This window comes from Lathamus discolor, chromosome 14, assembly GCF_037157495.1.
Source record: "Lathamus discolor isolate bLatDis1 chromosome 14, bLatDis1.hap1, whole genome shotgun sequence".
Classification (NCBI taxonomy): Eukaryota; Metazoa; Chordata; class Aves; order Psittaciformes; family Psittacidae; genus Lathamus; species Lathamus discolor.
In genome coordinates, this window is record NC_088897.1 from 7,128,863 (window position 1) to 7,143,354 (window position 14,492).

General features: G+C 42.8%; 1 protein-coding gene across 7 annotated transcripts in view; it reads left to right on the forward strand.

The window, feature by feature from the left end:
- The window catches only part of AUTS2 (activator of transcription and developmental regulator AUTS2), a 735,180-nt gene that overhangs the window by 199,800 nt on the left and 520,888 nt on the right, over positions 1–14,492 (forward strand). The gene's annotated exons all lie outside the window — the stretch shown is intronic.

Consider the following 14,492-nt stretch of genomic DNA (forward strand, 5'->3'; position numbering starts at 1 on the left):
CAAAGGTTGAAAGAACCTTCTGTAGACTGGCTGTGAGACTGTCAGGGCAAACAAATGTGGTCCGTCTCTTACATTGTTAGGCCAACTTTGTACATAAATATGCCTTCTTCTCTTTAGACTTAAGACCCAAGTGTAAGATTCCCTCTGAGCATGAAGGACACGTTGAGGAAATTGTGAGGGGGCAGCTGTTAATTAAGACAAAGCTCTAAGACTGATTATGGTGCGAGGAGCTCGTTTGTAGGATGTCAGTGTGTGCTCTTGGGTTACTCATCACCTACCTGTAAGCAAGAACCTCCTGCCTGCCCGCCACTGGTATACCCTTGGTGCACACGTGACACGAGTGAGAGTGTAGCTCCAGGGTTGCAAAGCTTGAGGATGGAAATCTCGGTCTCTTCTTCAGGACTCTGCAGGGTTGTGTTTGATATCATCTTTAAAAAAGAGGATGTGTGACAAGTGCGATTTCACTGGTGAGCAGGATGCAGAAAAAAGAGCCACGTTTTGCCTTTTCTCATGAATGTTCTTTGTGTGTGTGTTTTTTACTAAAGACTAAATTAGAGCTGGGCATTTTAGATGAGGCATGTGCTGTGTGGTCATTTGGCTCATTGCGAAGTTCAAGTTCAAGGTAACAGTGAAGAGGTCAGCTTTGATCTAAATGTAAGTGATGTTAATGACTCTAACCAAGAATTATATTTCTAAAGGAGATGGTTGATTTAATTGAATGAGTCTTTATCCTTGTTTAGTGCAAACCAAATCCTGCTTTGCAGAGAAACTTTTAGAGAAATAGTGAGAATTCACTGCTGCTCATCTTGTGAGCTCAGAGAAAGGGAAGGAACACTGAAGATGACAAGTACATTGGCTTGTGTTCATTTTGATATTTAGAGTTACTGAAGCTGGTGAAAAATATGTTATCATTATTTTTAAGTCTACACTGTATAAAGAAACAAATTGTAACACTCCACACTATGACAGCCTTTAAGGTATTGCTTCAAATTTAATTTACGGTGCATTTCAAAGGGAGATGTGGAAGCTCTTCAGGACAGTTGATGCCATGCTTATAAGCACATATTGAAGATTGCTGAGTTTCCTTGTCAGTTTTCTGTGTCCACCTATGCGGTCTTCATGCTGTTCCTTTTTAATACATCACATGGTCAGTATATCTGCTTTGTACAGTAGGAACCAGCCTTGGTAAGAGCTGACTTTTTGCACTCTTTGATTCCCCTGGCATAGCCTACTGTGAGGTGAAACCTTTCTGCCCAGTACTTAAGCTGTGAAGGAATTAGCCTTGCTGCTGATGGAGGCAATTTGTGAGGTTATGTTTTTAGGAATAAATACACACTGGCTGGGAAGGTATTGAGTTGACAGATGTCATGGAGAATGGTTTTCCTTTTAGCTGATAAATCTGAGTACTCTGCCTAATTCCTGAGGGATAAGGCTGAAAGGAAATAAAATATCTTGCTCAATATAAATCTAATAGATTTGGTAGGGGTATAGCTTCTTAGATAAGAACATTTTAGTCTCATGAAGAGTTTAGGTGCTGACATATGCAAGTGGGTTTGGCACTTAGACATGGAAAAAAGATGGAACGGGGAAGACTGTAAAGCTTATTTAAGAAGACATGCCCACACAACCTTTATATATAGTATTTCTGGTAAGCATTTTCTGTCTTCTTTCAAGACAAATGGTGAAGATCTCAAAAAAACGGAGGAGAATGGTAAATTCTGAGGTGGGTTTTCTGTGGCCATGTAACACACTTCCCCCCAGAGGGACTCATGTCTGCAGACCTTGGGTTTGTTTCCCGACCCAGCTCCATCCCATTGAATTCCCAGGCTCTTGACGGGAAGTCAAGTTGCTTGGCAACCTTCTCAGGTGACAACAAGTCAAGAACTGGGGCCTCTGTGTTTTGTGCTTGGCAAAGTAGGAGTGTCCAAAGATAAAGTTTAGTGTGCTTCAGTGCCAGGTTGGATGGTGCTTGGAGCGACCTGCTCTAGTGGAAGGTGTCCATGCCCATGGCAGGGGATTGGAACTGTGTGAGCTTTAAGGACCCTTCCAACAGAGACCAGTGTATGGGTCTGTGATTCAGGTTATATGTATACACAGTGTCCTTGCTATATTAGGGTTATGTATTTTATAGGTAAACAATGTATTTTGCCCCTGTTATCCCCAGAGCAATGTGTAAATATTCTAACTGGATGTCAGGATGCGGTCTCGATGCTGTCACTTGCATTCCCATGCTGGCATAAAACCTTGGCTGCAGCCTGTCCCTGTTGGGAAATGTTTTATACCTGGATGTCTTGTTGATTGTTTTACCAGGAGTTAAGAGTTGTGTCCGATTCGCCTTCTTGTGAAGCCCGTAATCTGTTGGAAGTAACTCTCACATGCAGGATTTACAGCATGAAGCTCCCTCGTCAAACAGATTTAGTTGAAGTCAGCTATTAGAAGGGCTGCTAATTAGTTTTCAGAGAAAATCCTTGCAGTATTCGTGCAGGTATTTATCCAGCTCTGCTGAAATGCCTACAGGTTTATTGAAATCCACAAAATGTGAAACTCTACCTTAATTAAGGTTCATATTTTACTAGCGAGAAGACTTTTGAACTCTTGCTTTGTGAGCTTTTAGAAATGTAATTATGCCTCAAGGAAGTTTTAGTTGGCGTTAAGCAAACATAAGACTCATCAGAATATTTCTCCAGCGTTTTAGATTTAATTTCCTTTCCGTTAATCGGCGGTGGTGATTTTATGTGTTTTCTGTAAAATTCAGTTGGAAGTCTGAAATTGAACGTTTATAACTAGTAAAAGGGTGGCAGAAAGTTTCAAATACTTTTTAATGAGTTTTTATCCCTCAAGGTCTGAGCAGAGTAGGGTGTACGAGGAAACAATGAGTTGTCATTGCAGAAAGTGTTGAGAGTATTTTGATAGTCAGAGGGAAGGATCATATCTCTTTAGTCAGTGGGTGTTTGCTGCCTCTGCCATTTCCTTCATTGTTTTTTCTGTCTGCTAGGAGATTGATATGCCCATGGCAGGGGTTGGAACTGGATGAGCTTTAAGGTCCCTTCCAACCCAAACCAGTCTGGGGTTCTACAATCTGTAGGAATATTCAGCCTTGCAGTCAGGAAGGGCTTTTGCAGGCTTTTAGACAAGCCTGTACATGACAGGTAAATGAGTGTGGAGCAGGAGGTGGGTGTTAGCTCTATGGTTTGTGGTGACACTGGTCGGGGAGCTGAGCAGATGGGTTTGATTGTCACCGGCAGTGTGATTCCAGCGAGAGCTGACTGTGGTGACAAGCGATTTACAATGTGCTATTTACAGTTTGGGTTTGCAGTCTCTCAATGACATCCGAGTGCTCTTTAGCAACTGCTTTCATTACTGCTTTTCTAAGAGCTGTTAATTGAAAATGAAATTGTGGGTGGGCTTTGGGAGTGCAATAGCAGCTACAAGTATTATACTCCACCACGGAGAACTGTTCCGTTTGTGTGACTCCCGACTTGTAGCTCTGTGCAGCAGCCAGGGAAAAAAGGTGTGTGTATTTGTGCAGTGTGAGGTCAGGCCCCGTGGAAATACTGCATCCAGCCTGCATATGCCTGGAATGAGTGATAAAGGCTCAAATCTCCTTTTATATAGCTGCTGTGGTTTGGGATTACTTTCCTGGCAGCCAGTTGATTTCAGTGCCTATAAAACTGCTGAAGATGAGGTAGGAACCTGGGCCATGAAAATAGCTTGTGGCAGGACAACAGAATGTTTGCAAGCCTTGCTGAGTGCATTGGGGCTACTTCTGCATTGTTGGAGGTCTGGCTTTGTACGACTTGTTAAAAAGAGCATTGCTACCAGCTTATAGAGTGTGGGCAGTGATGCTGCCATGCATTAATGGAAATAGAGATAATGTGTCTTTGTATTCTGTTTGTAGAGAAAGAGGTGGGTTTTCTGTGTGTTTTCAATTTAAAAACTCTAATACAACCACTTTGAAATGTCTAGATATGCTGTGTAGGTTGCAACACAAAGAGCAAGGTTTGATTATGTGCAAGTGTAGTCAAAAGGTTGAAATCACCCATAGCAACTGGTCACAAGTAACACGCGTATGCAGGGGACACTGGTTTAGTGAAACTGTCTGCTCTGTGTTGGTATCGTGGCATTCAGGGGGTTGTTCTTTTGGGTTTGTTTGTCAGTCCATGCTGTGAACAACATTTGACTTGAAAAATAAACTATGAAATGATGGGAAAAAATATCAGATCACAACACTGCAAGTATGGAAAGGGCCATATACAGGTAGGTGTGCGCCGAGTTTCTACAGCATGAGTGTGTGCAGTACTACAGAAGATGCTGGTGTGATAAGCTGCAGAGAAGCTGTGGCTGCCCCATCCCTGGCAGTGCTCAAGGCCAGGTTGGACGGGGCTTGGAGCAAGCTGCTCTAGTGGAAGGTGTCCCTGCCTGTGGCAGGGGGTTGGAACTGGGCAAGCTTTAAGGTCCCTTCCAACCCAAACAATTCTGTGATTCTGTATGGAGGGATTGATAAATGTGGGCTGTGAGAAGCCTTTGTAGGATGGGAAAGAAGGAGCACATCTGTGGGGAAGGGATGAAGCAGTGGGGCTTTGCACAGGTCCAGGGTGGGCAACACGTTTTTTTTTGAAGGGTATGTGTTATACAAGGGAGTGTGTGTGTGGAAGGATATACCCGAAGAGGGGCTTTTTGTGTGAATTAACATCATCTGTGTCGGCTGATGTCCAGCTTGGTGTTATCTTGTCTGCCATCATGCTGTTAAGAGGTTGAGTGCTTTGTGCTGGCCAGTTGGTAATTTCATCCTTGAAAGGGAACCGGGCTCTGTTTTGCACACATGCACCCTATGTGGATTATCTGTATGTGTGAGAGAACGCGTGTCTAAAAGCTGGGCTGCTGATCAGTTGTCCCTCTCATTTCCTTCTTGGAAACTGCTATTGGTGACAAACAGTGCTTGAATTACAAGCATTTTGTGATTCTCAACTGCTGTTTGCCTCTGATCAGAGGCCACAGAAATCTCCAGCTGCACTTAACCCGCAGTCACCATATCCAGCACGTCATCTGTGAAGGCACCCAGCTGCTCGAAAGCATCCAAACAACTTCTGTGCCCTGATAATATATAATTGAGCTCAATGGGCACAGAAAAGATTGTTGTTCTCTACAGACAGGACCGAAAAATGATGTGTTGCTTTGTGTGCCTGTTGTTCTGCGCCGTGCATCCCGCATCCCCCAGGGTTATTGCAATTCCTGAATAGGCACTTTGGATTCCTTGAAAACACACGCACCAAACCAGGCACGTAGTAGGAAATGCGGAGCCATTCACAAATCCAAGTGCCATGGCAGGATGCAGCTAACGCTTCTGAGCAAGGAGCTGTGCAAACACCTGCATTCATTGATCAGAAGCTGCCACTTTGCTGAGGATTTGCCTGCAGTGACGTGGCACAGGCGTTTCCCCCCCTTCTCATCCCCAGCCTCACCTGCAATCTTTCAATAAGCTATTGAATTATACCTCTCTAAATGATACGCTGCAAATCCAGCGGGTCCTAATTGCTAATGATGGTTCTGAAAGACTTTCATTTGACTGTAATTAAGTTTGCAAGCAATCAGCTGCCCTTATCAGAATTGAAAACACATATAATGTAAAATACAGGCTGGTGGTAATGGAGCCTTTTCTTAAAAGGAGGAGGGAAGAGGAAGATGTTTTATTAGCAGAAGCTGTGACATATTTTAACACCTTGAAAACATCATGTGTGAAATTAATTCTGTTCAGTATTCTGCCATCTGGCACTGTTATTGTTCTGTATATATTGCCATGTAAAGTGTGCTTTTTTTTCAGTTGTATGGGTCTGAACTTGGGTTTGAAAGAGTAATCATGAGCCCAATTGATTACTAAGGATGTTATCCCTGCTAGGTAGGTTAAAAATCCATGCTGGAAAATCCCATAGACTCAAAATGGCTTCCCCATGGTGAGCTTTGGTTGCAGGGCTGAGGAAATTGGAAGAAAAGGGCCTTGGTTTTGCTGTGCCTCTCTCCTGTGAAGGAATATATATATTCAGAGGTAAGAGAAAATCTCTCCAGCTGTTGTTTATCGAAGCTGAAGTAGAAAATGCCTCTGTCTTGGCCTTGGTACCATGATAATTGTTTCATAGTGTACTACTGTTTCTGTCCTTTTTGTATGGTACTGCATAAACCCCCCAGCTCAGAGCCTCCAGTGAGAGGTGGTGGTTATTAGGAGCTCTTGTTTTTGGCTCTGGTGTAGGCACAGAGAATCCCCATTTGTAGCTGCAGAAGAATATAAGCTTAAAACCTGGTTATGATGTTGTGTGTTTGCCCATTCTAGCCAAAATATTGGCTGTTTGGGTGTGGATTGGCTTTTGACCAGGACTCAAACATGAGCATTAATACCTGATAACCTCCTATCGTGACCAAGTAATTATCGTGGTAGTGTTATTTCTAGATGGTAGAGCTTATATAGCCAAGGGCAAGGCATGGAAGAATTTAGGTCATGTGTAGCAACAGGAACATCCAACCAGGTTGATGAGCAAGCTGCTCTAGTGGAAGGTGTCCCTGCCCGTACCAGGGAGTTGGGACTGGATGAGCTTTAAGGTCCCTTCCAACACAAACCACTCTGGGATTCCATGATGATAATATCTCACATTTCTCTGGAGCCAGTGGTGTGAGCTGATAGCACCAGGGATGCGGCAGAAGCGTTTCTCTGCCTCCCCTGCTTTTGCCTGCCATCGCTGTTGTGTTGCGCGTGATCAGGCTTGTAAGAAAATGAGCAATGTTGGCATGTTTTTATTTCTAATGCAAATTATGCCACTGCTTTGTGATCTGCCCTACTGCATCTCACTTTGTCTTTTGGCTCCAGTTTATGCAGCTGTGAAACGGAGTTGCCAGAGAGATGTCACCATCCTGTTCCCAGAGCGTGTAATGCTACTGGGAGAAAGTGCCCCAGTGTGTACCACTGACCCACTGCATCCGGGGTACCAGAAACTCCCAGCAACTTCCAAGCTGAAAAAAACTATGATTAAAACCAGTGGCTTTTGGGTTAACCTCATTATATTAATCAATTAGAGATCTTGAGAATAATAGTGACGACAAACCGTGCATAGAACAGTTACTGTCTCTCAGGATTATCTTTTTTTTCTTTTAATGTTGGCACCCTTTAATTGATAACTGCAGTGATGATTAAGGGTGCTGTATTGGGAAGTGAACTGCATTTCAAAGTGCGACACAATCAGTCACTGTTTCACAAGTTCCCTTGCATTCCAATAAGGAATTAAACAAACGATTCATTTTGGCTGAGGCTGCTTGGAGATAAATGAAGCTGCAGCTTAAGTCATATAAGACTGTAGAATAAAGTGAGCACTTTGAATTCAAAAAAGAAATCTTCCAGCACTTTTTAAAATACCTTTTTTCTGTGTTCTCCAAATAACTTAGATTGAAGCCAACACTTGTGACCTGTAAGTTTGCCTGTGTATTCATTGGAGGCTCAGAAGTTCATCCTCAGATTTGCTAGGGAAAAAAAAATTGAAATGTTGGTACTATGTTACCCATTTCTTTTTTCCTCTACAAACTGCATGCACAAAGGTGTGAGGAGGTGCAAGAGCAATATGCGTGAATGTGGTTGTGGCATCCACAGCACACTTGTGGGTTTGCAGCATCCTTCTGGCACAGGGATCATCGCTGGGGAGCGGGCCCTGTGCTCTGATGCTGTTCCTGCTGTGACACCTGCTCTGATGGAGGGGTGGGTGTAGGCAGGCTGTGATACCCCACCGCAAGCACTGTGGTGGTGGAAGAGCTGTAGGAGCAGGAGAGCAGCCTCAGGAGCGGGCCAGCCTCCTGCATCATATTTCAAATTAGTTAGGCTTTTGTAACCTTAGGTCCAGCTCCTGAGCACTGTAACTGCATGGATTCAGGGGCACAGCCCTGTGTTGTGTGCTTGACACTGTTAAAGTGTCAATGAACCACACTCAGAGGACCTGTTCCTTTAGCAAGGGGTGTGAAGGGTTCCTAGCTTGGCCATTCGAAGGGGAAGGTGACAGTGAGGAAAAGAGGCACTTCCTTGAATGCAGTAAGTGGGGCATTTTCCTATCTCTGTGAACTAAAGGCAGTGCTCCTGTTTGTAGCTGACTGGTACAGCCCCACTGATGAGGAGGGGGAGGCTGTGATTCTTCCAGGTCTGACTGTCTTCATTTTGGGCTGAGATTTATCGGAAGTGAAAGCTTCCCCCATGGTGTTGCTGGAAGAACCATGTGAATGCGTTGATAAGCTTCTTGCTGTTGATCTCAATACAGCAAAAAATGAGCTGTGTGTAAAGTGCAGGAAAATTATTGATACTCTTCGTCAACCTTGAGGAGGTTATTATCTGCTTTGGGTGGTTTTACAAGTCAGAATGTTGCATTTCTATGAAATTAAGACATTTTAAGTTTTTTTTGTGTACAAACCCATGGAAATGGAACAAACTTAAACATAGGAAACAGGGACTTATATATAAACCCTTTTTCATAGCATATGAACTGTAGGCAGTAGGAAAACCTCTTTTGTTATTGGCAAAAATGTGAAACAGCTTTATTTTTTATACTGAGCTTGCTGTACTCTTGAATAATTCAACAGGATGTTTCGAATCAGTTCCATTGCCAGTTCAAGAACGTGGTCTGGCCATTACTACATAAGGCCATGACTCCTAAACCAAACAAAATAGACTTGTCCTTATGTCCTGACCTCTCCCTGGAATGATTTTCTCTGTTCCTTATTAAAATACAGTGAGGTGATATAAGGAAATTACCCTTAAGTAAGTTACTGTTGCTAAAAGAAAACGAATATTTTAATGGAAAGTCAACTGCAAAAGTTAATGTGGTTTTGTATATCATAGAAACAGAATGGTTTGGGTTAGAAGCTTAAAGCTCATCCAGTTGCAAACAGCTTCCACTAGAGCCGGTTGCTTCAAGCCCCTGTGTCCAGCCTGGCCTTGAACACTGCCAGAGATGGAGCATCCACAGCTTCTCTGGGCACCCTGTGCCACCGCCTAAGCACCCTCACAGGGAAGAGCTTCTGCCTAATGTCCAATCTCAATTTACCCTCTTTCAAAGAGCTGTATTACCTGCTTTGAAGTTCCCATGTACTGCATGTACCTATTTGCCTTCCCAGATAGTAGAATTACAAATAGGTGTAGGAACCAGTGTGCTTAAGAAAGAAGAATCGAGTTCCTTCTCATGCTGCTCTTCATGAACAGAGAAGCAAGAGAGAGCAAACCCCAAATTTGCTCGTGAAATGCCATCAAGCCTAAGCTTGTCTCACCCTGCCAGTCTCAAAGGGCTAAAGAGGGCCTTAAATTAATGAAACTAGTAAAGCTGAGAATGGGAGGAGAGCTGGAAGCTGGCATTTAATACTTCTGTAAGAGATTTCAGGTTGGCATTGTGAAGATTTTCATAAAGGTATTTTAATCGTAAAGCAGGTGGGCTTCATTCTGGCCATATGAAGCAGCAAATATTTGGTGCATGAAGATCTTCCATGCTACTCTTGCTTTGCCAACTACGTTCATCTTTTCCTTCTGAACAGCTTTTCTCTGACGTAGCTGAACAAAATATCTCATACTTTCATAAATGAAAACCAAAATAAAACCCAAGTGCCCAAAGCGGGGCTGAGGGTTAATAAAAATGGAAATTCTCTTCAAATTACTAATCAATCTGTTTAATGTTTTATAGTCTCCCCTCCCCCTAACACATGTTCTTTTGTAAAGCACCTTATTGCTTCCTGCTTGTTTACCAGCTTTTAGCAAGTCAAGCAGCTTTCAAATTGCTTTGATGTTAATTATAGAACTTGTTCAATAGGGCCTGCTAGGTGAGGGAAAATAGCTCATATGTTTAAGAAAATAAATTAATATCCAGACAATTACTCTGTGCTTTGGTTCTGAAGAAGGAAATGACATGATACTGATGACTTCAGTGTTGTGTTGTCAAATAAATGCTGTATTTGGGTGGCATGCTGCTCTCAGTCTGCAAGATGTGATGTTGTCTTCACTTCTCCTGATGATCAAGAACAACTGTGTGCTGAGGACTGACCCTTGGAATTGTCACAGGAGCTGAGTTCCAGTATCTCTTCTGACAGATTGAAGAAACAGGGATTTTTCCTTAGCCCACAGAAGCAGTTGCTATAAACCAGGCCGTTGGATCATGGGCTATTCCAGCTGTTCCATCTGTTCTTCTCTGGACTCTGGTCCATCTGGAGCTGCTCTTACACTGCTCAGTTCAAATGTTGTTGCATTGACATTTTAGCTGCAGCTCAGTCTGGGGATTTACAAAAAAAGCTCTTTAGGATTTGGAGAAAGCTCTAGCTGTCTCTGGATAAAGCTGCCACACACTCAGATCTGAATCAATCACACAGTGGTTTGTGTTGGAAGGGACCTTAAAGCTCATCCAGTTCCAGCCCCTGCCACGGGCAGGGACACCTTCCACTAGAGCAGGTTGCTGCAAGCTGTGTCCAGCCTGGATGAATTGGCTGCTCAATGTCAAGATCTAAACCCCTTGCAAGGAAGCATCAGGCAGTGTGTCAGTGTGGGAGTTAGGGACTGGGGCCACTGGGGACATGCACGCGGTGGCCTCTGCCGAGTCGCAGCCTCATTTCCTCATCTTCATCCTGTATGTAAATTGTGTTTAATCATAAAAAACTTATCTAACAATTCTAATCAAGGCGTAAAGGCTTAATCAGAGAATTTGTGCAGTGTTTGGAGATCTTCAGATGAAAGGTTTGGTACCTGATAAATGAATATGAATACTTTCTAGTACAAAGCACTGTGGCCATTAAAGCTGACTGTGGAGTTCGTCACAAACCAGGGTTGTGTTGAATAACCACAGAGTACCTATCCAGAAGGAACGTAGAACCTGTAGCTTGTTAGTGGCATTGTATTTAAACATTAGCAATTCACAGAGGGGGGAGGGTGGAAGATGCATCATTATAAAATGCTTTTGAAAGCTTTGAAGTAAAATTTGTGGCCTGATGTTTCCTGTGAGAATTGCAGCGTTCTAAGTGATGGAAAGATATGTACAGTATTAAGGCTTGTAGTTCCAGTGTTTTAAATGAACCTGTGCTTCAGTCTGCAATAAATACTGAAAATGCCCCCTTCAAACTTTCTTCTTTATAATAATGATGCATTTTGATACAATTCTTACTGGTGTGTTGTTAGTGGTCTACCATAGCTACCAGTGGGTGTGGTGTTTTCAGAAGCAGTAAGCGGTGTGGCATCTTGACTACTATTTTAGAGTGATCATAAAGCATTTCCTGGAGTAGAGCTGTATAAGTCTTAACATCACATTGGGGGAAAGAGACCTTACCTATCAATAGCAATGCAAGGCTTGTAATTTTAAGTCTTTCTAATTTAAATCATGAAAATCTGTTTTTCATGAATAATTCAGAGATCTGATTTAGTAGAATTATTTCCAGCCCATGTATATTAAACAGTCAACCTGCTACGCCAGTTCTGTTTAAGACACTGTGCATGGGGGTTTTCTCTTTCCTGCATAAGTGATCATCTTTGTCTGTTAGAAAATAAAGCTGCTGTGGTATTTTGTCCTTTTGATTGCATGAGGATTTTTCTTTATACCTTGTAGGCTAAAATTCAAGCTGAAGAAAAATAAACCCTTTGCTAGAAGAGCTCCTAGAATTCAATTTGGAGAGAGTAAACCTTGTACTATATCCATTAGGAAAATGGCAGTATTCTTCCATTTCCTGATGTTATTCAATTACTTACCCTGCTTCCTGCTTTTAGTGTAAACTGTATATTTTAGCTCATGACCTTTGACAGCAAATTGAATCAGGAGTGGAGAGACAATGAAAGTGGCTTTTTTTAAAGACTCTTTAAAAGCATTGGTGTGTAGGAAATTTGGGGTTTGTTTTGTTTTGTTGTTGGGTTTCTTTAAAAAAGCTCGCTGTGGATTTTGTAATATAGTGCATTTTTCTTGGAAAAAAGGGAGTTTAAGTTAATGTCCTTCCTTCTTTGCCTTGGAGAAACAGCACCGTCTGCATAGCTGTTCTTGTTAGTGCATGCCTGCTGAAATGAGCATTGCATATTTTAGTTAATACCAATAAAAGTGGAGTTTGTTTAATTTAGACTCAAACCCTTGTTTAGATTGGATTAGCACTTTAAGGAAAATATTGAACTTGTAAAATGATGCAACAAATGTTGATGTAATTTTGGCTGCTCGTGGATGGGAGCCCGTTTACAAGGTTTTCATCCTACTGTTTCTCTTGTGAGTATTGTGAACACAAAAAAAACCCCAAACCTCAACCCAAAACTCTGCAGAAACAGTAAGAACATGAGTGCTGCCCAGATCAACCAGCCCAGCCATAGCCAGATCCCTGTTCCTGATGCAACATCACACATGGTGTTCCCAAGCCTTTCTACTAACAGTAGAATGAGACTCTCAGAGTTCTTAGCTTTATCTGAGCAGAATGGCTTCATGTCATAGTTTCCCCCAAATGAATTTTTTTTACTAATCCTGTGTCTTACTAGAACAGTGACATTTTGAGGGCAGTAAGAGTCCATTGGTGTGTTCACAACTTGAACCTGGATGGAACAGAGTTCGAATTCAGTAATGAAAAACAGATGTCTTAAATTTGTTGATTCCAGTGTAAAGAAGTGGACATCCCCTTTCTTTCTCTCAGTTACAAAGCAGCCTGCCCCTCATCCTAGCTGTTGTAGTATCTGCTTGCACTGGAAGTGCAATCTCTTTGTACAGTGAGTTGCCAGATTTTCAGGCTTGTACATAGTGCACAGTTGTATCATGGTCTGTCTTGGGTTTTGCTGGGAGAGAGCCTGGTTCTTCAGCATATGTATTTGTGTAACGTGGTACAAGAGCTCTGTTGCTTCGGGTTGTGTTGTTCTGCAGGCTGTTCCAAGATAACATTTAATTTCTTTTTTGTTCTGGCTACAGCAATGCCAAGTATTTGTTGAACATCTGTCAGCATGTTCAGATTATTAACCTAACTTCTCATTTATGTTAATAAAAACATTTGAGCTTCTTAACAAGCATGTGTAACAGCTCTTAACACTACTAGTCCTACTGAAATCCAGCTGAGAGGATTGACACAATCTTACCCCAACTGGCAAGCCATTTGCAGTTCCTCCTTAAACAGCATTGCTGCACTTTCTGTGCTGCCTAGGCCTAAAAAGTGGAACAGCTTATAAAGGGTTGCCTTTCATCTTCAAACACTAAAGGTCATCATGTTTTGGCACAGACTAGAGAATATGGGAAACGGACACCAGAACTGTTTCCAAATTTGGCATCTGTAACCAGAAAGTCGTGGTCTGTTGTACTGGTGCAGCGCAGCGCCTGATGTATTACAGTGCCAACAGAAGTGTGTTGAGGGCACAGAGCAACATAATGCTGTGCGATCAGGACCGGCAAGTGCTCTTCTTGAATGTGCCATGGGGGAAGGTCCCTTCAGTCACCAGGCTGAGATCTGCATCCTTGGAGATTTATACATCTCCCCTGAGCTGAATCAGCCTTGCTTGGAGTGGGCTTGGACAAGGTCACCCCCAAGGGCCCTTGCAGCCCAAGCTGTTGTGTGTCGCACTGAGCAAGTAATTTCTGGGAACAGAAACTGCCATTTATTGCGGTTCTGTGGTGTCTGTTGGGCTGCTAGTGTAATATGTGTGACAAGCAACTCTGAAGCCAGCTTGGGAAATGGTCCTTGCCTTTGGGTCTCCAAAGGCCTTTGCTTTATTGTTAGCACACAGTTTTTTTGCCAGCTGAATTAAAGGGCAGATCTCCTTTTTGGACTAGATGTAGTCTGCTGGGCAGCGAAACACACTTGGAGTCATTCTCCCAAGTCCTATAATCTTTTACTACAGATACCATTAATAAAAGTATTAATTACGCTGTTCTGGAATTAGGATTTCGTAATGAAACCTCAAACAGAAAACTCAAGCCAGGTTGGCCGAATGTCACGGAACACTCAAACTTGAGCTGCGAGTAAAAGAAAAGTTTGAGTTACTTTAAGGTTTATGGTTAAAAGAATGTAAAACTTTTCCAGCTTGTCCAAGTTTTGACAGCAAACCTTGCAGCACTTGGCAGGCCTGGCTGGGTTTCCCTAAGTGTGAAATGCAAGATAAAACTGGTGCCTCAGAGCCAAGCACAATGAAACGAGAAGGTTCTCCTGAAACAAAGAGAAAAGGAGACACACACATTTTTCTCACAGCTCTCCTTCCTAGCCTGGTTTAGTGGGAGCATCCCCAAGTGTGGTGTGGGGTGCTGTGGGAGAAGGTGCAACTGGAAGAAATACTTGGTCCAGTGCCATCCATGGCTCTGCTGCCTTTGAGGGAGCTGGGGTGTCCTGTGCCAGCTGAAGGGTTTGCCCATTAACTTACTGTTCAGCTGTAGAGTGAGCACAGAAGTGAGAGGAGCTCTTAGAGGTTTCCTCATTGCCTTGTAGCGCACAGCAGCACCAAGATGCAAGCTGCAATTAGAAGCTGTTTTGAATACATTTCAAATGTTTGACTTGGA